The sequence below is a fragment of the Python bivittatus genome, unplaced genomic scaffold, assembly GCF_059951505.1.
Source record: "Python bivittatus isolate LINGU-HERP-01145 unplaced genomic scaffold, Pbiv_v1 ctg000330_np1212, whole genome shotgun sequence".
NCBI lineage: Eukaryota > Metazoa > Chordata > Lepidosauria > Squamata > Pythonidae > Python > Python bivittatus.
The window spans coordinates 18796603-18818937 of record NW_028277058.1 but is presented as its reverse complement, the minus strand read 5'-3'; the positions used below and the strand labels follow the sequence as shown (position 1 = coordinate 18818937).

The 22335-nt window shown below is 38.1% G+C and overlaps 1 long non-coding RNA gene across 1 annotated transcript; it reads left to right on the top strand.

The window, feature by feature from the left end:
* Nucleotides 1–71: 71 nt before the first annotated feature.
* On the top strand, nucleotides 72–22081 carry LOC112541038 (uncharacterized). Its single transcript, XR_015796400.1, has 3 exons — nucleotides 72–196; nucleotides 16889–16975; nucleotides 19828–22081. It is a non-coding gene; the product is annotated as an uncharacterized LOC112541038 (long non-coding RNA).
* The last annotated feature ends 254 nt before the right edge of the window (nucleotides 22082–22335 follow it).

Sequence of the window (22335 nt, the reverse complement as noted above, 5' to 3'; positions counted from 1 at the left end):
GCAGCTGCAGAGGAGGAAGGACGGCCGCTCAGCCCCGCGTCGCCGTTCCTCTTCCCTCGCCCTGCGAGCATCTGGTGAGCGGGGTTTTGCTGGAGAAAGGAATGCGAGGCGAAGATGAGGTGTTGGAAAGCGCTTGATCCCGGCGTGGAAAGTTCAATGCGCCTCTGTCTGGAAGACATAAAGCTGGAAGACGAAGGTGGGAGGAGGAAAGAGAGGGGCGGCTGCTTAGTTTGGGGATCACGTCTGCAACCTTGTCGCAAGATCACCAGAGCATTGTTTCCTTCTGTTCGTTTAAAAACCGTGTTCATCTAGGTGTCTCCGCTATCTCTTGTCCTTTTAAGTATCCTATTAAGGTAGCTCTTGGGAGGGGAAACTATAGGGTATTATGGTGATCTTATACCGGGAAGAATGTGTGTGCACGCGCGCGCATCTATATTTATATCTTCCCCGAATGCGCCTAGAAGTACACGAAGTAACCACACCCATCTTTGTGGAAGACACGCGTGCACAGTCCAGATCCGAAGGCGAAGGAATAACTTAACGCCCAGAGAAGGCCCTCGGCTTGCGAAATACAAATAGTACATTGATGCTTGTTTTAAGTAGCTTGCTTCTCGAAAGAGTGTGTGGCAGAAAATAATTGTTCTGCTGCTATTGTTAAGTTGCAAGCAATGATAGGAACACAGAAGTCTTTCAGATTTTTTGTTTTTCTAAGCTGTTTCCAAGGTTAGCGATTGAAGTTGATGTTTTATGGCAATTAAGCAATGTACTAATAAACAGCTCATGTATAACCCCTTTTCCCAAGGAACTGTGATGACCTCGCCAACCAGTTTTACTCTTACAATAACTCTGTGAGACAGGTTCAGCTGTGTCTGGCATTAGTGGGCTTCATGACAAAATAAGAGTTGAAACAAAATTTCCCTAACATAAGTTTGTCAATTAACCACTCTACATTTTGACAGTGCTGGCTGAGAAATGCAACACATCTGGGCAGCTGCAGTTTGGAAAAAGCTAAAATCAAATGCAGAATAATGTCAGTCAGTGGTGATGGTTAATTTCCACTGAGCTGACAGTGATTTAAAGAAGCATTGTTTCTTACATCTGCGATATCTGTAAAGAGATTGACCAGGTCTTTATATTGGGCACTTGATAGCAAGATAAGAGAAGTGTGTATAAATTCAGCATGAGAAAAAAAAAAAAAAGCCTATTTCCAGTTCCTTTCTATAATCTGGCCCTAGCTTTCAGTTTAACTATTTAAATATAATATTCAAATTATGTGTTTCTGTGATAAGGGTTATTTTTCCAACTTGGATTAAAAAATTATTAATTTTCTCAGAATTGGGCTAAAAACTGGGCTTGAAGCAAGAAGAAGGGCCTTCTACCAGTTGAAATTCATCATCCCATTAGAAGCACTACATCATACATTGAGATAGTATTTAAAGCCAAAAAAAATGCTTTAATTTTAAAAAGAAAATTGTCATCTATGGAGACTTTAATTGGACAATCACTTTCAGGGAATTCTATATTAAAAATCAGAATAGTTGTTACTTATTCTACTAGAGGATCATTAGCATGTTAGGGACAGCTATAGGTCTCACAGATAGCCATAGAATGATGTGTGCATTTCATGTTGCAGTATAGACATGGGAAACATGTCTGAGACTGAAGCTATCTTTCTTCAGATAATCAGGACAAAGTTTAGTTGCCAAATTATATGTGGATCTTAAGATGGCTTGGCTGAACTAATTAGAATAACCATTTTCTAAGAATTGAAGAAGGATTGTATGCTGTTACAATGGTTCAACCTTCTTCCAAGCTGTTTAAAGGAGTTACTAAGCTCATGATTTCAGACTGAAGTCAACTCTGACTAACATGACAAGCAATCATGCTTGGATCATAGAATGTAAGTCATAAAAGAATTTAGATGAGAATGGAGCAAACAGCAAGGTTATTCTTCAAAGCCTGCTTTTATTTATATATATGGTGTGTGTGTGGAAGGGGGGGGGGTGATGAAGGCAATCTTGTAAAGTTATGCTTTCCCTTAAATGGAATAACCAAGTTTTTGTTTTTTGTGAACCACTTTCATTAACATGCAGGCCCGTTTGAAGATTAGCTCATTTGCTTTATATTTTTTTCTGCTAGTGTGATTATCTCATTTCAGACAAATCTCTTCACTTACTGCTGCATCCTTTTCCATTTACACAAGGTAGACCTATAAAAGTGAGACACTTTATTAGTAGGCAAAATCTAGAGTGGGTAGTTCATGGCAGCATCCCTAGTTATTAATGTAAATGGCACATACTATTTATATGTAAGCTGAAGTAATAATTGTCCTGGGTCAGAAAGAAGATTGCATATGCAAGTATAAGCTCATCTATTAAAAATATTAAACTCCCTGATGAAGGAGATCTGCCTGTTCTTTATGCATAAAAAATTCTGTAAGACGTCAAGAAGGAACAGCATCAGCTACCTTATAAAGGATATGTAATTGGGCTATCTATCCAGTATTACCTGCACCAGCATGGGAAATGTGGCTTTCTGGATGTTGCTAAACTACAGCTCCCAGCAGCCAATAAAACTGATAAAGACAGCTTTCCCACCCCACTGTAGAAAGCCTGGCACCCAGCTCCCTGATTCAGGTAGAGTTTTACCCCTCAAATCTCCAACTTTCTGCAGACAAAACATGCATTTTAATATTAAATTGTGATTCCTCTTCAAAGTTATTGTGAATAATACATTCATTAGCAATTAGTAAAGACTTTATGTTTTCAGGAGAGGTGCTCCTAGTTCATAACATCATGGACTGGTATAATGGCCTTATATGATGTTTTGGGAGTAGTTTCATCTGACTATATGAGAAGGGAATAAGAGCTCATACCATGTCCCTTTGATTGTGGCCATAAGATTCCTTACAAGGTTATAAGATTCCTTCTTTAAGGATACAGCCTTGGGAACCAGCCTTTTCCTCAACTCCAGCCCATTGCTGAGGCCACCTAATTTCATATTTATCTGATCCAATGTTAAAATGATATTTTCCATCTTCTCCTGAAGCACAGTTTGTGGTATTTCACTGGGATTTGACTTGTTCCTGTTGGCCATTTTCAGCTACAGCAGGGACATCCTTCCCTACTGATCCCTCCCTAGTGACTTCTGTCCATGACCTTTTTGGCTTGCGGAGCAAGACTGATCAGGCACCAGACATCTGATGTTAAGCCCTCACTGTGCAGGCTCCTTGTCTACACAGGTAGATAAATACCCCAACTGACAGGCCACTTACATGTCAGAGCAATGCTGACTGGAGTGAGAGAGTCATATTGCTAGTGGCTGCCAATGTCCCCCCCACTAAGCATCTGCTTTTAGAGAGCACAACAGAGCGAGTGATATAGCAAGCTGATGGAGTGAGCATAGAATGAGCAGAGGGAGAGATGGCAATGGACAGAGTGATGGAGAAAGTGATAAAGAAAGGACACTGACTAAAGATACAGTGAGAAAGTGAGAAGGTGAGGAAAAAGTTGTGTGAGGAAGAAAGATGGAGCGTGATAGTGAGGGAAACAATGAGAGAGAGCAATAGTCTGTAACTCCCCCATGAGGTGGGGGCTGCATTGGTGACCTGTGGAGCGACTGTGGGCTTCCCAATAAAACAGGAGAAGCAGAAAGCCCCCATCCATCCCATAGATCAGGTTCAGACAGAAGGCTAAACCCATCTGTCAAAACTTGCCTCTTTTCCCAGTCCCATTCAATATTAGGGAGAAGGACTAGGGAATGTTTTTCCTGTTGGCAGGAAATCTACTAATCACTTTCCTTAATTTGCCACACATTAAAGCTGTCGAGACAGCACCATTTGCCAGCCTTGTTACTGAGGCAGAAAAGAGATCAGCTGTTGAGACAGCAAATTATGCTGGCCTACTTTTTGTTGCCTCACCGGCTGAAGCAGAACATGTTGAACCGGCCTCCTGGATGTGCCTTTAGATTTGGGAGCTGTAAATTATAGGGATCGGCACACATTTCTCCATCATAAAAGCAGTGATTTATGTTTAAAAACATGATGTCATAACTATAAATGCATAAGGATAACAAAATTGTACTAAAAGCTTTTGCATTTCAGTCTTTCATTATATGTTCTCATTTGCTGTTGAAACAGTTTATGGGTTATGCTATTAAAAAAAAGACATCCTTTGAATACCTTTCCTGAAATATCACTGAGATTGACTAAGCTCACATCACAGTGAACCCCATTAGCTTCCTTAAATGAGAAAGGTGGAACCAATTTTCGAGGGAGCTGACTGCAGAAATTCTAATCATTAAGGTCTTTTATTAGATTTTATTAGGATTTCCAAAATAATTGTCAGCATTATTATGAGGAATGTGCATGTACAATGTTAGCAGAATTAACAAGCCTCTAATATATATGTAAACAGAATACAGATTTATTTAAAATTATGTTTAATATGAAGATTTTTCTTTAAATATTAAAGGTTCTATTCAATTTCTATTGTGTACCCAAAAATACAAAAACTTAAGAATATAGTTCTTAGTTTGGGATTCAATAATTGATAATTCATGAAAATCCTATTAATTTTAGTCAATTTCCGGTTTGATCAGTTGGCTGTAAAAAAATTAAGAACATTGCTAATTTGCAACATGATGTTTGTTTGTTTGTTTCATTTGCACTGTAGATTTGAGTTTATTCATTTCATTTTGGGGATTTTAGCTTAATGCTTAACTTTGACATGTAAAAATAAAGAAAAATGTCCCCAGTATTTTTTTTGACAAAGGGTAGCTACATTAAAATGCATTCCAGAAAAGTCTATTTATATAAAATCAAAGTCAAGTCAAACTCAACTCCTGGACATGCCCATATAATTTTTCTGGCAGCAATACAAAGTGATTTGCCATTGCTTTCTTCCAACAGCCGTGGGATCCAGGCAATGTTAGCAAGACACTTCACTGAAATAGAACTATTTAGTGGTCTGTAAGCCGGATGAAAAGATTGACTAATGAACTAGAACTGATTTGAAAAAGTTCAGCAGGGTTAAGGATATTTTTTTTTAAAAAATCACTAGACAGAACTCTGTAACATAGCACTGTTATTTTCTGAATGGTTTTAGTATCTGAATGGAGATTTATCTTATTCACTGAATGTTTTGATAAGTACTAAGTCCATCTTTTTAACTAGATGGATAATCTAAAACTATACAGATTACAAACTGAATCCTTAATATTGATTGCAGGAAAGTTTTTACATTCCAGCAAGACTCCTATAGTAGCTGGGAATGTATCTGAGATGGGTGGCATTTATTTCTGAGTAAACATTCCAGCCTTCTCTCCCCCCACCTCCCACCCCCAGATCCTGCTCTGCAGCCTGATTGTGGAGAGAGTTGTTCCTGGGAGGGATGAACAAGGAATGCTGGGACAGTACACCAAAAGTATATACTAACGGCAGGGTCACCCAAGGTATGAAGGTCATCCCAGCTGCCCAGATGAAGCAAGCCAGCATCTATATCAGGCAGCAGTGGTATAGGAAGATGCTCAAGCATTGGCAAAGGCATACTTTCATACTGTGTGGGAGAAGGCATTGGTAAATCACTCCTGCATTTTACCGCAAAGACAATATAAAGTGATTGACGATAGACTGCTGGATGATGGGCCCCTCAGGCCAGATGGCATTCAACATGCTACTGAGGAAAAGCGGAGGATCTTTCAGAATACTAATAGTATTTGTGATGTGGCTAGATTAAAGCCTTTGGGGTATCTAGTGACTGATGTTGCCATGAGGGAAAGACAAGAAAAGCCAAAGCTGGAAAAGAAAATCTGAAGCTACAAAGACAAAATTACAGGAACATGGAATGTAAGAAGCGTGAACATGGGAAAGCCCAACGCTGAAAGATGACATTGACTATACACTGATATTGTAGGCATCAATGAATTGTAATAGACTGGAATTGGACATACTGTTTACTACTCAAGACACAAAAAACAAAGAACAGTGCTGCTTTTATAATCATGAAGGATATAGGAAAGGCAGTACTTGGCTACAATGCAGACTTAAGGACAACCCTTTAATAATATAAGTTTATATATTTATATATATATAAGTTTATGCTCCAGCCACTGATGCAGAAGAAGAGGCAGCTGTAGAGTTTTATGGTCAAGTTCAGTTTGAAATTGACAGAACATGCAAGCAAAATGTGCTGCTTGGGGTTGGAGACTGCAGTGCCAAAGTTGAAAATAATAATTAGAAAAATGTTCTTGGACCGCATGGCCTAGGAAACCGAAATGAAATAGGGGAGCAATTTATCTGTTTCTGCCAATCCAACAATTTTTCACTGCTAGCACATTCTTCAAACAACAAAAACTATGCCCATTTACATCAATGTCATCAGATGGAGCCAAGAGAAATAAAATTGGCAATATTACTGGTACAAGAAGGTGAAAAAGCTCAATTATAACAGGAAAGATATGGCCGGGGGCTGACTGGAACAGATCACTAACTGCTCATGTGCAAGTTCCAAATCAGGCTAAAGCAAAAGAATAAACCCAATCATTTTCCATTACCTGATCTTGAGCAGATGCCCACCTTTTTCAAGGAAAACGTCAGTAATTGCTTTGAAGTTCCCAAGCTCAGTGATGGGGAACCAGAAGAACTGTGGAATGAAATCAAGGATGAATGTGAAAAGAGATTGTTAAAGACCAAGACCAAGAAACAGAAGAAACCAAACTGGATATAAAAAGATGATGGAAATTGCCAAAAGGAAGAAAAAAACGAAAGCCAAGAAAAACAAAGGTCTCAGGAAAATAATTTTAAGAGCGTTGTTAGAAGAGACAAGAAACAATATTGTAATGACACTGTAAAGACACTGAAGATGGAAACAGGTATAGAAAAACAAAGGACATTTTTCAAAACCTTTTGAAACTCAGAAGGAAGTTCCAGTCTTGAAATGGTATGCTAAAGGATGCCAATAGACAGACAATAACTGACTCAAAGAAAATCAAACAAAAATAGGAGTATATTGAAATTCTATACAGTAGGGATGTCAATATCCATTAAAATACATTCCTTATATACAAGAATTATTAGTGCTAGAGAATGAAGTTAGATCAGCACTCTGGTGGTTACCAAGCAGGAAGGCTAGAGGAATTAATGGAATGTCTACAGTAATATGGCAAGCAGCAGAAGAAAACCAGTAAAATATCAGTAAACTATGCCAGGAAATTTGGAGAATTACAGAGTGGTGAGCAGATTGGAAGAGGTCAGTCTACATAGCAGTGCCAAAGAAAGGAGACTTAACAAAGTATGCAAACTACAGTATCATACAATATCCTCAATTTCACATACTAGCAAAATAAAGTTTAGGATCACCCAACACAGATTAGAGCCCTGCTTGGAAAGGGAAATGCCAGATGTTAAATCTGTTTTAGAATAGGTTGAATAACAAGGGATGTTAGTGCTGATGCATAATGGATAACCCAGAAAGCCAAAGAATACCAAAAAGAAGTCAATATGTGTTTCATTGATTATAGAAATGCCTTTAATTGTGTCAACCATAGCAGGCTGTGGAATGTCCCTAGGAAAAAGGGAATCCCAGAACATCTCGTTGTCCTCATGCAAATTCATATGCAGGACAGGAAACCACAGTCCAGGCTAAATATGATGAAATAGACTAGCTTCAGGTTGACAAAGGAATGAGACAAATCTGTATACTTTCTCCTTATTTATTCAATCTATATGCTGAATATATATTGTGGAAGGCTGGATTGGAAGGAGATGAATGTGGTTTTACAATTGGAGGAAAAAGTATCAATAACCTGTTCTTTTGTCAGCCCTTTAAGGTAAACCAAACTAGGATGCTAGAGTTATGAATGCTAATACTACTTAATTATAAGGTTACAGTCACAAAACCTTCAAGTCTGAATGTGCTTCTTCCGTCCCTCCTTTTATTTTCATGAGAACTAGGGAGAGTCATGTCTGAGATGCTTACTCAAATTATATTTCTGCCCAGGACTCAGATTTCTTTTATCTGACCATTGTCTTGGTTGCAGCTCTTCCTCCTGTTTCTCAAAGTTATTCCTACTTCCCATTACAGCTTTGTGGATGGCACTACTTTGATAGCTGAAAATGCAAATGATTTTCAAGCTATAGCAATGAAAATCAGGTAGCACAATGAAAAAAATGGGACTACAATTAAATATAAGAAGACCAAACTAATGACAACAGGTACAGCAACCAGCCTTAAAACTGACAAGACACCGAAGAGGTGGATAGGTTCTCCCTTTAGGTCAAGTATGAACAGTAAAGAAACCAGCAGTCAAGAAATATACCACAGCTGCTAACTTAGTAGGTAGCAATAAAGGCCTTGGAAAAGATATTCAGATGCCATGACAAAGATTAGAACTGTGCATGCAATGGTTTTCCTTGCCACTTCTATGGAAATGAAAATTGGACTTTGAAGAAGCAGTATAGAAAAAATATTGACATTGGTGAACTCTGGTGTTGGACAAAACTCTTGAGGATACTATGGATGGCCAAGAAAATAAGCAAATGGATCACAGAACAAATCAATCCAGAGTTCTCACTTGAGGCACACATGACTAGGCTCAAATTATTATATACTGAACACATTACATTAAGACCCCGCTTCATTGAGAAATTCATCACTAAGAAAGAAGAGGAGAGGAGAATGACCAGGAGCAAGGTAGTTGGACTTGATTACAGTGTTGATGAGTGCCCATGAATGGCCAGGTCAGGGACAGATCATCTTGGAGAAGGTCTGTGTGATTGATAAGAATTGCTAAGAACTGATTTGATGGCACATAACAATTAATCAAATATTCCAAGGAATGACATTCAGCAGAATAAAGTCATCAATTTTCTAAAATACAAGTCTTCCTGATAGTGAGTCTCAGTGAACTCAATGGGACAAACCGTTGAGTAAATCACTAGCATATGTCTTACATGTTTGTATCATTTTATCATGTTTTCTATAACATAGTCTCTTCCATTTATATTTAACACTTAGTATGTAGATAAATGGCTTCTGGAGATTGAGATGTCATTTCCACTTGAAACAAATGTCAGAGTATGTGCACAAAAATGATAAAAATGATGGTTGATATTTTGTCTCAACAGGATAAGGTTGGTAGTCTTCTTCCAAATTCCATGTAAAGAGAGTTATCTCTTAGTTTTTAAAGAGTTCCCTATTGATTTTCCTTCTCTAGATCTGGTTTGGTATCCAGTGGTAGCATATGGGAATTAAGAATCTGACCTCCGCTCACTCCTTTTGTTTTTGGCCTGCTGTCTTATGGCCTCTTCCTATAGAGCAGGGTTCCTCAACCATGGCAACTTTAAGATGGAATTCTGGAAGTTGAAGTCCACCCATCTTAAAGTTGCCAAGGTTGAGGAACCCTGCTATAGAGCAGGGTTTCTCAACTTTGGCAACTTTAAGAAGTCCAGACTTCAACCCCCAGAATTCCCCAGCAAGCATGCTGGCTGCAGAATTCTGCGAGTCGAAGTCCAGACTTCTTAAAGTTGCCAAGATTGAGAAACACTAGAGTATGCCATTATAGGGTTAATTTATCAATTTGTGAAGAACTCTGGATTTATTGGGCTTGCAATGTAGCCACAAAGATTGTTTTAATTCAGTGGAAAGAAGCTTTTTTAAACTGGATTTAAAATCCTGGATTTAAGGTAAGTGCTGCTTTTTTGTTCTTTCTTTCTTTCTTTCTTTCTTTCTTTCTTTCTTTCTTTCTTTCTTTCTTTCTTTCTTTCTTTCTTTCTTTCCTACATTAAATAAAAAAAGAAATAAAAATAAAAGCACACTTATAGGGATGTACTAACATCACTAAGCTTAAAAACCGTCAGCAGAGACATTCATTTAAAATAAATATGCAAGCCATTACAGTGTCAGTAATTTTCTATTAGATATTGCCTTTAGATATGATCTTTTGCAGCCCCATTATCTGTGCCCCTATTATTCAGGAAAAGGTTGAAAATGTTTGTGTTAGCAGTTTCTTCTTTTCCTCAACGTGATCATATGAATACATTAATGAAACTCACTATCAGTTTCGAAAACCCACAGTGCTTTAATAATGCACTGTATTATGGCTTCATGATTAATAATGTATATCATAGTACTAGAAAATCTTAGCTCTCTTTCATCGCAACCATTATTATTCAAAATGTCCACAAGATACATTTTAGATTATTCTTTTCATGGCAATCAATGGAAAATCAATTATTTGGCCAAGACTAACCCTAGGGGTTAGTAATCCCCTGATCTGGCTCACTTACTCTCTTATTTTACATAGTGTAGAATACATTATTTTATAACTGCTTGTCCCTTCCACTCTAGTTAGACTACTCTATCTTTATAAATAAAGAATGCAACAGTGCAATATGTGAAGGACCAAATCACAAAACTTTTAATGAGCTGTAGAATAGAAAAACAAAGCATATCATATGATAGATTATTATTGGTTTTTTTTTTTTTTTTTAATCTGCGCTCAGTCGTTACCGACTCTGCAGTGACTGCTTGGACGAGTCCTTGCAGTTTTCAAGTCAAGGCGTTTCGGAAGTGGTTTGCCAGAGCCTCCTTCCTAGAGCAGAGCCCAGCTGGCGAGCGCAGGAGGCGGGGTTTCCGTTGCTTTGCACCCTTTTCGGGCGTGCGCGGTTTCGTGCTTACCGGCAACTGCTCCTGACTCCTTTTGCAAGGCGCCACCAGCATTTTTCCTCCCACCGGAGTGAGAGTACCCATTTATCTACTCACGTGAGTTTTCGAACTGTTGGGTTGACAGGAACTGGGGAGGAAACGAGCTCACCCTGTTAACGCGAAGGCTGGACTCGAACCGCTGAAGCGTCGACCATTTCTGGCCGGCAACTTTCAGCATCATTAAGCCGCTGCGCCACCACGTCCCCCTATTATTGTTTACTTTCAGTTAAAATTATCTTTTCCTTTAACTCATATGAATGTGGCATATACAGCATAGAACACCACTGATTCCTTGCCCAATATTCATGACAACAGCGTCAAGGGAGAAGCTTCCTTAGATCTCGTCACAATGATCTTTCACTGGGCACTTCTGCCATAGCCAAGTCTTGGCTATAACCTGTCTGGTCATAGGATAGTAGAACATGCTCCACTAGTATCCAGTTACTGTACTTCATAAAATAGCCCTTTCCTCTAGGATGAATCTCATTGGTTGCTGCAGGTTTTCCAGGCAATCCAGACAATGCTGCTCTATTGTTGCATTCTGCTGTTTTCACTGCCTTCCTCCACTCTTCTGGAAAACTTGTTTTCTTGTAATCTTCCATATTTGCAAAGCAATCATAGTGCCAGGTGTTCAGGAGTGGATTGACAAAGCACTGTTGGCTCACTTGGTAGAGAAGGGGATGGTGAGGCAGTTAGGAGTGTCACTGATAAAATTGTCCTCTTCACTCACTGTAACTCATTCTACTCTTCACATACCTTCCTTTTAATTAATAGTAAACACCTTCAGGTGTTTGTTGTTAAGAGCAGCAACAATAGTAGGGATAAAGGGGTGGGTGGGTGGGTGGCTGGCTGGCTGAAGGAGGAAGCACCTGATTCTCTCACCCAACCTAGCAACAGTCAGCAAAAGAGCTGTGGCCACATCTCAGTCTGCACTTGGCAGAAGAAGAAAAAAAAAAGATTGGGGCAGGAAAGAGAAAGGGAGGCCTAAGGATCTGCCTTCACTTGCCAAGACTTGCTGGAGAGCCTGAACTCTTCACCTAGACTTGCAGCTGCAGAGATTCACAGTTCCGTGTTCCTGAGTGTCGTTCCTTTAACTAATTGGCTTTTTGACTAGGAAGAGAGCAATCCTGCACTCTGGGATACCTAGCCATTCAAAGTTTATTTTTTCATAGATACTTACTTCAGGGTAGAAGTGTGTTAATTCAAGCTTTTCCCAAGCAAGGATCATTCTATCTGGGTGGGGATTATAGAACATGAAGTCTGGTGCACCTGGAGGCTACCAAGTCAGGGAAGGCTGTTAGAGAGGAAATGAATTAGGAAACAAATAATTAAATACCATAAATATTGTACAGAAAGGGTAGCTAGTTTTTGTTATGGAGGTCCACTGAATTGTGTGGGACTTCTTTGTGAATAAAGGTGCTTTAGACCTCATAGCAAACTCCTCAATCTTATGATTAGTAATGGTGCATTCTCTTAGCCTTTACTTTTGGAATGAACATTACAGCCTAAAAATGAAAGATATAGCAGTCTGTTAAGGCATGTGCAGAAGAAGGTGGTGTGGGATAGAGGTGTGTACTGCATTAACATTTCCAGATATACTATTGAAAAGTGGTCAGACTACAGCATATATGCATCTGGGAGCAATTCAGCTGATGGAACTGAACAAAGAGACAAGCAGAGACTTCTTATAGACCATTGAAGGGAGGTGCACTACTACATGTATAATAACCAAGATGTGCAGTTATATTCAATTAGCTGTGGGCATGCAAACATATTTCTTCTCCTCCCTTTTTGCATTTGATAGTTATGGTTTAGAGAAATTGGCAGAAGATAAATGCAGGGCCAGGGCAAACAAGTTTGAGGGAAGAGTAAGTGAAGACTGGAAACCCCAGGGACATAGAAATGGCTATTTATATCTTGTGACATATATAGCTATGAACTTTCTTATGGTTATGTGTCTGTTGCAACTTAGAACTTTTGAGGTGGCATTCATAAAAAGACTGATAGAACAAGGGTTTAATTTATCAGAATATGGTATCAATCCATCTCCCTTAGCTTGGTATTCTCCAGGTATGTTCTGAGAAATCTCAACCAGACTGTGAAACTGGGAAGGCTGATACATGTTTTCAGGATATGCCATAGATTAGTTTTATGCACAGGTTGGAGAACACCATTTTTTGTGTCTTTCCTCAGCAAACCTATGACGTAATCCAGAGATGTTAATTGAGAATAGCTATTGAAGTGTGTATGTTTTTGCTATTGTCTAACAATTGTAACATGGATTTTACCCTTTTTAAAAAGATACTTACTAAAATAATAACTATTTAGCTATTTACATATCCATATTAAGCTGCTGAATATTTTCTTGGCTCAATATATTTGAGGTTACCTTTTGTTTTACCCCTCACACCAATTTCATGGTATTATCCATTATAATTGTACTTTCATACGTTATTTTACTGTGACATTTGTTCTGTTCTTATTTGAATTATAAATAACAATTACATCAGTTATAGATATTTCTCCAGATATGAAGTTGTCTCTAAGTGACTTTTATCATGTCTATTATTCCATTCTGTTTTCTTTTATGGTTTTCATTTTAAATGCACTGTGATTCAAGAAGACAAATACTGCTGGATTAATAAATAGAAATTTGTCCTCCAATAAAATAGAAATTCCTGGTAAAGATAAACGGCAGAAAAATATTGATTGCATGCTCCCTTTTCTAGTACCATTTTGTTGCTGTAAAAGAATATTTGTCCTAGATCTAATTTAATCAAAACATATTGGCAAACTAAAAGAATTTTACAGGTAATAACAGCAGATGTTCTTATATGTTCTAACAACTGAGTATTGCATCATAAAATTTTAAAATATTTTATATGCTAATATGATCACAGAAAATGGACAAAAAATTAGGATGTGTGAAACTTGCATCATTACATATTTACAGTAAAAATAAATGCATTTTTATGTGTAATACAACACCTTAAAGTACTGCTCATTTCCATGAAAATATTAAGCAGGCACTTAGATAAATTTCTGTCTTTTAAATAAAATAGGTTTAAAACTGCTTTAGTTGTATCTTTATTACATTTTTCTTAGACTATTTTGGATACCATAGCTCCCTCAAGTGGCATCAGGGTTGTGTCATAAAGTTGAAAAGCACCTTTTCATTGCCCTTCTACTTCCATATGTATAAAAAACACAATAGCAAACTAGATTTCATTGTTACTGAGTGAGCTTTATTTTCTCTCTCTTATTATTCTAGGCCACCAATATGGACATATAAAATCCAGTATGATATCTCATTCAACATTCAAAATAATAAAGATCCTAATATTTCTTATAATATTGAGATTAATATATGAATTAGTTTGTGTATCTTTGGCTATTACATTTAACAGGCTTTCGCAAATAAAAAGTGTGTTACGATGTTTAAACATGCCTAGAATATTAACAGTGAAATCCTTTGCATGTCTACTGAGATTAAAATGCCTGTAGATCTGCATATTTAAAATTTAATTTAATGCAAAGGAGAATGTTCTGAAGAAAGATCACAAGTTTTTGTGCAATTGTAACCATCTTTCATCTTCTGATTATGGTTATTTTTTTTCAGGAAGCCATTTTATACTTGTGATTTAGAAGGTAGATTACAACCATCAAAATTGATAACCACTGATTATTAACTGTCACTCCATATAATTGCCTAAATTGATGGCCATTTCCATATCTGGTGGCAGACAATTCTACAGGGATTATCTATGTGTTGTATACTTTCCTTTTGTGATCCTAAAGTTCCCCATGTTTTCTTTTAATAGTGACTTCATTTCTAATATTGTGAGCTGGAAAGATTTAACCTTTATCCATCTTTCTCATATCACATATGATTTTATATACTTCTATCACATTGCCCTTTCTTACCTTCCCACCAAGCTAAGAAGACCCAAATGTTGTAGTTTTTCCTCATAGAAAAGCTGCTTGAAGTTCCTTTAACACTTTGATTATCCTTTTTTGTATCTTTCAGCCTCCGCAATATCCTTTTCTAAGTGTGATCAGAACTGAATACAATGAATCACAATAGTTTTAGACGGGAAATATTGATTGGTTATTTTTTTCTTTTTCCTTCTTAATGATTCCAAGTTGTCTCTATTCTTCTATCCCTTTAGATGGACCTCAATGAGACATAAATTTGAGACCATCCTGGGTGGTTGTAATTTACATTCCACCATGTGTTATTTTCTTGCCTTGCTGTTTATGCTTCCTATTTTGTTGTCTTTGTCTTGGTTGACATTTTAATATTTCCTTATCTAATTCTTCATAAATGCCTGTTCATGCTTTAAACATGTAACTTTAAAAAAAATACACCACCAGATGTTATTTTCCATCTCAACCCCAGGAACCTATTTAGAAAACACTAAATAAAAATACTGTGCTAAATCCCAAGGTTCTGCTAGATTGAGTGAAACTAAAGTAATGATCAGTAATGGTCTGAGCAAGCACTCTTATTTACAGCACGTTTTTCAGCAGATTTGGCCATTAGTATGTCCCAGTGAGACTAGGATTTTAAAGCGTTATTTTCTCAGGAGATGGAGCCTTAATCTGTCATGGGAACTGACAGTTCTTCTGTTCAAAGTGAAATAACAATTTTAAGGCTGTAGTTTAAAACCGTTGTATACCTAACAAGAAAATTACTATCTTGCCATTTGACAACCTTTTAGGAAAGAGATAATAAGCTGAAAAGAAAAGAGACCTTCCTTTTGGGTCTTTTTCAAAATCACTGTGAAAAAGCCAAGTCCTCTTTTCTTAATATCATAATGTTTCTAGCTGCTACCTAAAGTAAGAAGAAGAATAAGTTTATCGTAGAAATGAAGTTTATCTTAGAAAGTCAATCCAAGCATGTTTCTGTTTGTCAAAAAAGGACACAAGAAGGATCTGAAATACTTGAACAAACTTGGGAAAACCAGATTCACATATTGCCATGATAAAAGCATATAACACCTCTCAACCACAGAGAGTTAACTCCTAGACGAGTCAGTCTTGAGGTGAAGCAGCATGACCACATCTCAGAAATAGCAAGACAAACATTCAAAGCTATTTCTCATCACAGAATTCAGCAGTGCTTTTGAATGCAACAGAATTTACTAAATAATCAAAAGAATCATAACATATTCAATTCCAAAAGAGCCATAACTTCCTTTTACTTGCTATACTGTAGTTACCATTTACTGTGAACAGTTTGTGTCTGAGCATCAAAGCAATGAACAGAAGTTGCTTAAAAGCCTGAACAGACTTTTTGTTTTCCAGTCGTTGTGCATGAAATACTGTAGTGCAATGACATACACAATTCTTTAATTTCTGCAGACTCTGCAAGTTCTTAAGAGTCCCATATAGTTCACCTGCACAATTCTGAAAGATATCTAACTAACCCTTTCTCCCTATTCCCCCCACCCCCATATCTAGTGGCATTTTATATGTGTTTATGTGTGGTCTCATCAACATTTTTGTCCCAAATTTTATATAGCAGTTGGGAGCACCAGGGCATACTTCCTCTTTGACCACTTCTCTTTTGTCTTCTTCATTGGCCCAGGCCCAAAGGGAAAGGGCCACATGAGCAGGTCATTTCTCCTTCCTGTTTTTATGGCTCACGGCCGAGGGAATCCCTTAACATGCAGCAAGAGAAAGCAAGGAATTACAAGGATTAGCAGTGGGATCCTTGATGGAGTATGTGGATGCTTAACACTATCAGTCTCTAACGGCATCCTGAGCAGACCACTTGAATGTTAAGTAACAGCATTTTAGTGGTAGAGGGTCATGCATCTTTATGACCCTCCTGCAAGTTTGAGGCATCCAATGTCTTGGGACAGAAAGTCGTTCCCATCTTTGGTTCTCACCTGCTAAACAGAGTATGGGGGAAGCCTGAGGATTCAGCAGGGGTGCCCAGCACACCCACCCACATCCCTACACCAATATCTAGAGACCTGCAACATCTGCGGTTTATTCTAGAATGGGATATTTAGGCTTGGAAAAAGGAAGGGTTTAGCTTTCCATTTCTGTCATAATTTGGCATTGGCATGCAATGGCCTCAACCCAACCAAGTTCAGGAGGGTGCTATAAAACTGACATGAGAAAAGCTCTAAGAAGTGTGATCTGCATAGTAACATTCTCTTTATTTGCTTTATTAGATTTGTATGCCAGCTTTTGTTCAGGAGCTGAAGGCAATTTTTGTAGGGCTCATTCCGCTCGTTTTCCCCACCACTACAACTTGTGAGGTAGGTCTGGCTGAAACTGACTGGTCAAGAGTCATCCGATAAGTCAGATATACGTATTTAAAAATGGGAGGGGAATTAGAAGAATATCGACTGTTATTTAACTCAGCCATTTTCAGTCTCATGGTATGACAGTAATTGGAAAAAAAAATGAAATTAGGATATAATTTCTAAAAAAGAAAAAAAAACCCTGTATTTTAATTTTTAAAAATGACATGGCAACAGCTTTGCCTCCAGTCCTTCTGACAAAGTGGTTCTGCAACATTATATGTTGTAGTCAGCTCTACAGTATGTAATTTTCTCAAAATTAAGGGGTATTTTTAAAACTTCCTGATGATAACTTTTTCAAGTACATGAGGGAACTCTGAAAACCACAAAAGTCCAAGATTGCTTAATAGTGTGTTTATGTGGGCTGAATCTTTAAAGGCCTGTTAAAGCAAACATGATTTCAGAAATGCTTGCTTTTAAACAGACATAAAAGGATTTGCTAAACATTTTCTGATGAATATTTCACATTTCAGTTCATGCACTTGTTTATATGAGATTCAAACAGATATCTCAGAGGAGGCCACTTTGTTCTCAGCAATGATAAAGGTTTCATGCATGTTGGTAAAGAAATACAGAAATTCTTCAGGGTACTAGAAACACAGATAAGCAGGAAGTGTTATATCTACGTGAATTATATAGATTTTTAAAAGCAGACTATGTTACTATATATCTCTCAAAACTGGGTAAGTTTTACTCATCTAACAATAGTTGTCAATTCCTAACCTACTGTAAAACAAATGTATGGTCTCTGAATAAGAAAGGAGGGATAATAGTATTTTTCTGATGTTTTCAAATGCCTGTTTGCAATATTTGTTAATTGAAACAATAATATTAAGCTTTTTAAGTTAACGCATTTAAAAATGAGAGATATGGCAACACATAAACTGAGCAAATTTTGTTTTGAAGTTCCATTTCATTTGCCACTTAAGTAAATGAAAAAATGAATGCCCATTTATTAAGCAGAGATGTTGAAATAATCTTTTAAGCATATTTTGCAAGTTCTTCTTTGCATTCAAAATGTTGGTTCTAAGCTTGGGTCAGGTTGTGGGGAGGGGGGGATGTAAAGATCAGTAGGATTTATTTCTTTTGTTTTAAAGAAAAAGGAGTCTGTGTGCATCTTAGTACTTTGCTGTTTTTAAAAAAAGTTCAGTGAGAGAAATTAACATTGGAAAAGTGCAAGAACAGTGTGGTAACTATACAGCAAACAAAAACCAACTCAGATCTATTTAATAAACTTGTGGAAGGCAGCTTGGATTTACAGGTAGTCCTTGTTTAGCAGCTGCCTTGGACAGCGACTGTTCGCAGTTATGATGGTGATGAAAAAATAACTTTGTGACTAGTCCTCACATTTATGACCTTCACAGGTCTGTAAAGCAAAGGAAGCTGAAGTAAGATCATAAGCACAGTTGCAGTGCAGTGTCACTTAGCAACCAGTTCACTTAAAGACCAAGTTGCTGGTCCCAATTGTAGTCGCTAAACAAGGACTACCTGTACTTTGATGAAGAACTTTGTGACACTGAGGCAGTATAATTCTTATCATGGGGTAAAGAGGCAACATGCTGTGCAACAATGTAGATTTTTTATGCAGCAGAGACAGCCTGACAATAGCCAGTTGAAGCAACCACAGCAGACAAAAGCAGCCTGGCCATTTGGCTTTTACAACACAAATGAAGGAGCCATGTTTCTTTACAAAGCCACTTGGAGAAGGTGCTTCTCTCAAGGTTCTCTTAAGCCAAACCCTTCTTTCAAGATTTGCACAGCCCAAATACTTGAACAGTAAGTTATACAGGTAGTCCTTGCTTAAAGCCCATTCGTTTAGTGATCATTCAAAGTTACAATGGCACTGAATAAAGGGACTTACAACCATTCTTTGAAGTTCCAGCCATTGCAGTGCCCCTGTGGTCATGTAACAAAATTCAGGCCCACTCAGGCTCATCCGCATTTATGACCACCTTTTGGCCACCCGCCTACCTGCTGTCTGGCCTTGCCCCCCACCGAGATGCCCACTGCACCATGCACCATTTCTGTACCAACTGGGGCCTTCTTTCATGCCAGTGCAGCTGGGGCTTCTCTTGTGCTCTGTCCAGGTCTTCCGCGCGCCAGCCAGGGCCTCTGTTCATGCCCTGCCCAGGGCCTCCTTTTGCAAAAGAAGCCTGGCATATGAAAGAAAGCCCTGGCTGCGCCAGCATGAAAGAAAGAACCTTTTGGTTGGTTTCACACCAGGCTTATTTTGCAAAAGGCCCTGGGTGGGGCACAAACAGAAGCCCTGGCTGATGTGCAAACGGAGGCCCTGGGCAGGGTGTGAGAGAAGCCCTGGCTGCACTGGTGTGAAAGAAGGTGGTGCAAAAGAAGGCCCTGGCTGGTAGGGTAGTGGTGTGCAGTGTGGCGGGAGCAGCGGCAGGCAGGGCTGGGCGGTGGGGGCAGCGGGTAGGCAGGTGGCCAAAAGGTCAGAGATGGGGGAGGTAGACAGGTGGGGGAGTTCAAAAGGAGGCACAGGAGATAGTCCCTTACCTTACCGAGGCTCAGGGCTGGGAGGGACCAAGTGGGGAATGGCTTGGATTGGGGTGGATCCACTCTAATGACGAGTGGGATTCAATTAATCATGGCAATGGGGACTGCCAGAATTGCTGTCACTAAGCAAAGTGGTCACATGACGACATGCTTTATGACCAAATCGCTTAGTGACAGAAATTCCAGTCCCAATTACCGTCATTAAGTGAGGATTACCTGTAGGTATTTTGAGTCTTTAACAATTGCATTAATTTCAAAAACTGGATTCCTTAAAACATCATCATCTTATTTTTCAGGTTCACATAGAAACCTAGGTGCTGCTGCACTTGGACCACTTCCAAAGCATTTCTTCCAAAGAGTGCACAGCCCCAGTAACATTTACCAGGAAAAGAGAACGTGTCGCCCTCCAGATATTGACCATAACGCCTAGCATGCCTCATTACTGGCTAGACTTGATGTGGCTCTGGGAATTGTAGTTGTTCAGCATCTGGAAGTCTGGAAGTCCCTATCCCTGATATAATGTAATGGGGAAGAGGAGCTGAAGAAGCAGAAGAGCCACCTGAGTCTATAGATTGGGCCAAACAGAATGTCTGCCAAAAGAAAATGTTGTAGAAGGTGCTTTGCTAGTCAGACTTGAAGAAGGATTGAGGTAGGCCTATAGAAGTTTGGGATCTCCAGATCTTGGCTACAGAAATCCAGACAACTATGTGATGGCAGCAAAGACTCCAAGCTTTCTGTATGTCTTTGCTGCCATTTAATCGTCATCTGAGTCTTTGTCAAGTTTGAAGCAATTATTTACTTAATAATTTTACAATGGTATCAAAATACTCAATCTGTACTTTTTTAACAAAAAAAAGCCAACTTTTTTTTTCAGCTGTTAGCAAAATATTTCTTGCTTCCATTACAGTGCTGTTTTACAAGTACAGCTGCTAGATTGGGTTGAAAATCTTGTTGTCCGCTAGATGGCAGCAATGTGACGTGCAAAGGAACTTCTCTTGCTGTCTCATGGTAATCCAGATTTTTGCAGTCCAGATATAGAAGTCCTAAAAAATAAGAAGGTATTATATTATGTAGTGGTAAAATGAAACAGGATGCATTTATATCATGGGAAAAGGAGACTTGCTTCTTAAAAAATAATGTTAGTCTTAAGAAAGCAATTCTAATGATAAATACATCCAAACTTGAAGTACCCTCTTAATATAAGAATTATGCCCCCACTTCCGTAGCCTTTCCTGTTTTTACTGATGTACAGTTGTAGAAGCAAACCCCCTAAGTTCCTAGTAGGATTTAATAACATGGCACATGCCATGGGAGTAAAAACATTAATATTTGGAGAAGTATTAATTTCATCTTCAAAAAATAAACATGCAAATCATGTTTAGAAACATCTAAATCTAGAAGTTCAGAGGTGGCAGGGAACTATCAGATACATGCTTTTGCACCAAAGAGAAGACCATCTACCTGCGCAGAAAAGAGGATTGACTCTGAACTCTGCAACTGCTATTCTCCCCACAAGCCCCCACAAATCTTAATATTATTTCCAGAATAGTATAGAAGTATTTTCAGTATAGAAATTATTATTTTCAGAAAGTGAAGTTTCAAACATAGATAAAATAGCAAAAGTCTGAGGGACAAAATTCAAATGTAGGGCCAAGTGACATCAAATAATTCTAAATCCACATGTACATATTTATGGTTGATTCTTCTGGAATCTTTCAATGGGTAAATTATCTCCAGCTTGATTTGTTATCAAATTAATATAATTCTCAGCAAGAATGCTTCCAGGTAAGACCTCATTCAGGGAATTTCTGTACTGCAGATGTTATCAGTTTCCACCTCTTCTTCTCTTCCTTCTCCTCATTTTATTTTAAATGTAAGTACCTAGTACAATTAGCTAATTTTGTTATAATAATGGCAATAATTATTGCAATTAATTACATAGAACTTCCTATTACATTAAATATAATAAACATTAGCACAGAATAATACATTCTCCAATTGTTCTTTTTAAAACTAATAATTATCTGTCTATTGATTACTATGTATATTCGGAGTGTATATATGTGCATATGCATACACGTGTGTTTGTGTGGATGTGTGTGTGTATATACGTATATATGTATATATGTGTGTGTATACATATACACATATACCACCATGTGCATAGATAATAAAGCTTTATCAAAACTTTAAAAAGTCATCTTCAGCTATACCAAGCCTCTCTCTCTTTTTCTGCCTCTCCCCTTCCAGCTTCTCATTAGGGCAATTTCCCATCATTGTTGAACCCAAACTCACATTGACAGATTACTCCCTGTCTTCCATACATGAATTATAAGTTATCTAGCAGTCACTAACAAAAAATATGATCAATTCTTCATGATCATAAATTGCTTCATGCAGCAATTTTTTCTTTGCTTCCTCAAATGCCAATAAGGTTAACTTAGAGTATGTTGCAATATCTTGATTAGTTTTTGCCACCATCTTTGACTTTTTGAACAATCTTAAACTTTTTACACAAGGGATCTGTCTTGGCGCCAATATTATTCAACATTTTTATTAATGACCTGAACAGCAGCACTGATGGGCTACTTATCAGATATGTAGATGACACAAAACTGGGAGACCTGGCTAACATCCAGGATGACAGAATGAGACTGCAATTTCATTTGGACAGACTGGAAGATTGGGCTAAGAGGTACAAGTTGTCCTTTAACAGGGAAAAATATACAGGATTACATTTAGGGAAGAAAAATATAGAGCCTATACTCAAGATGAGGGATTTGTGGCTCAGAAGCACTAGGAGA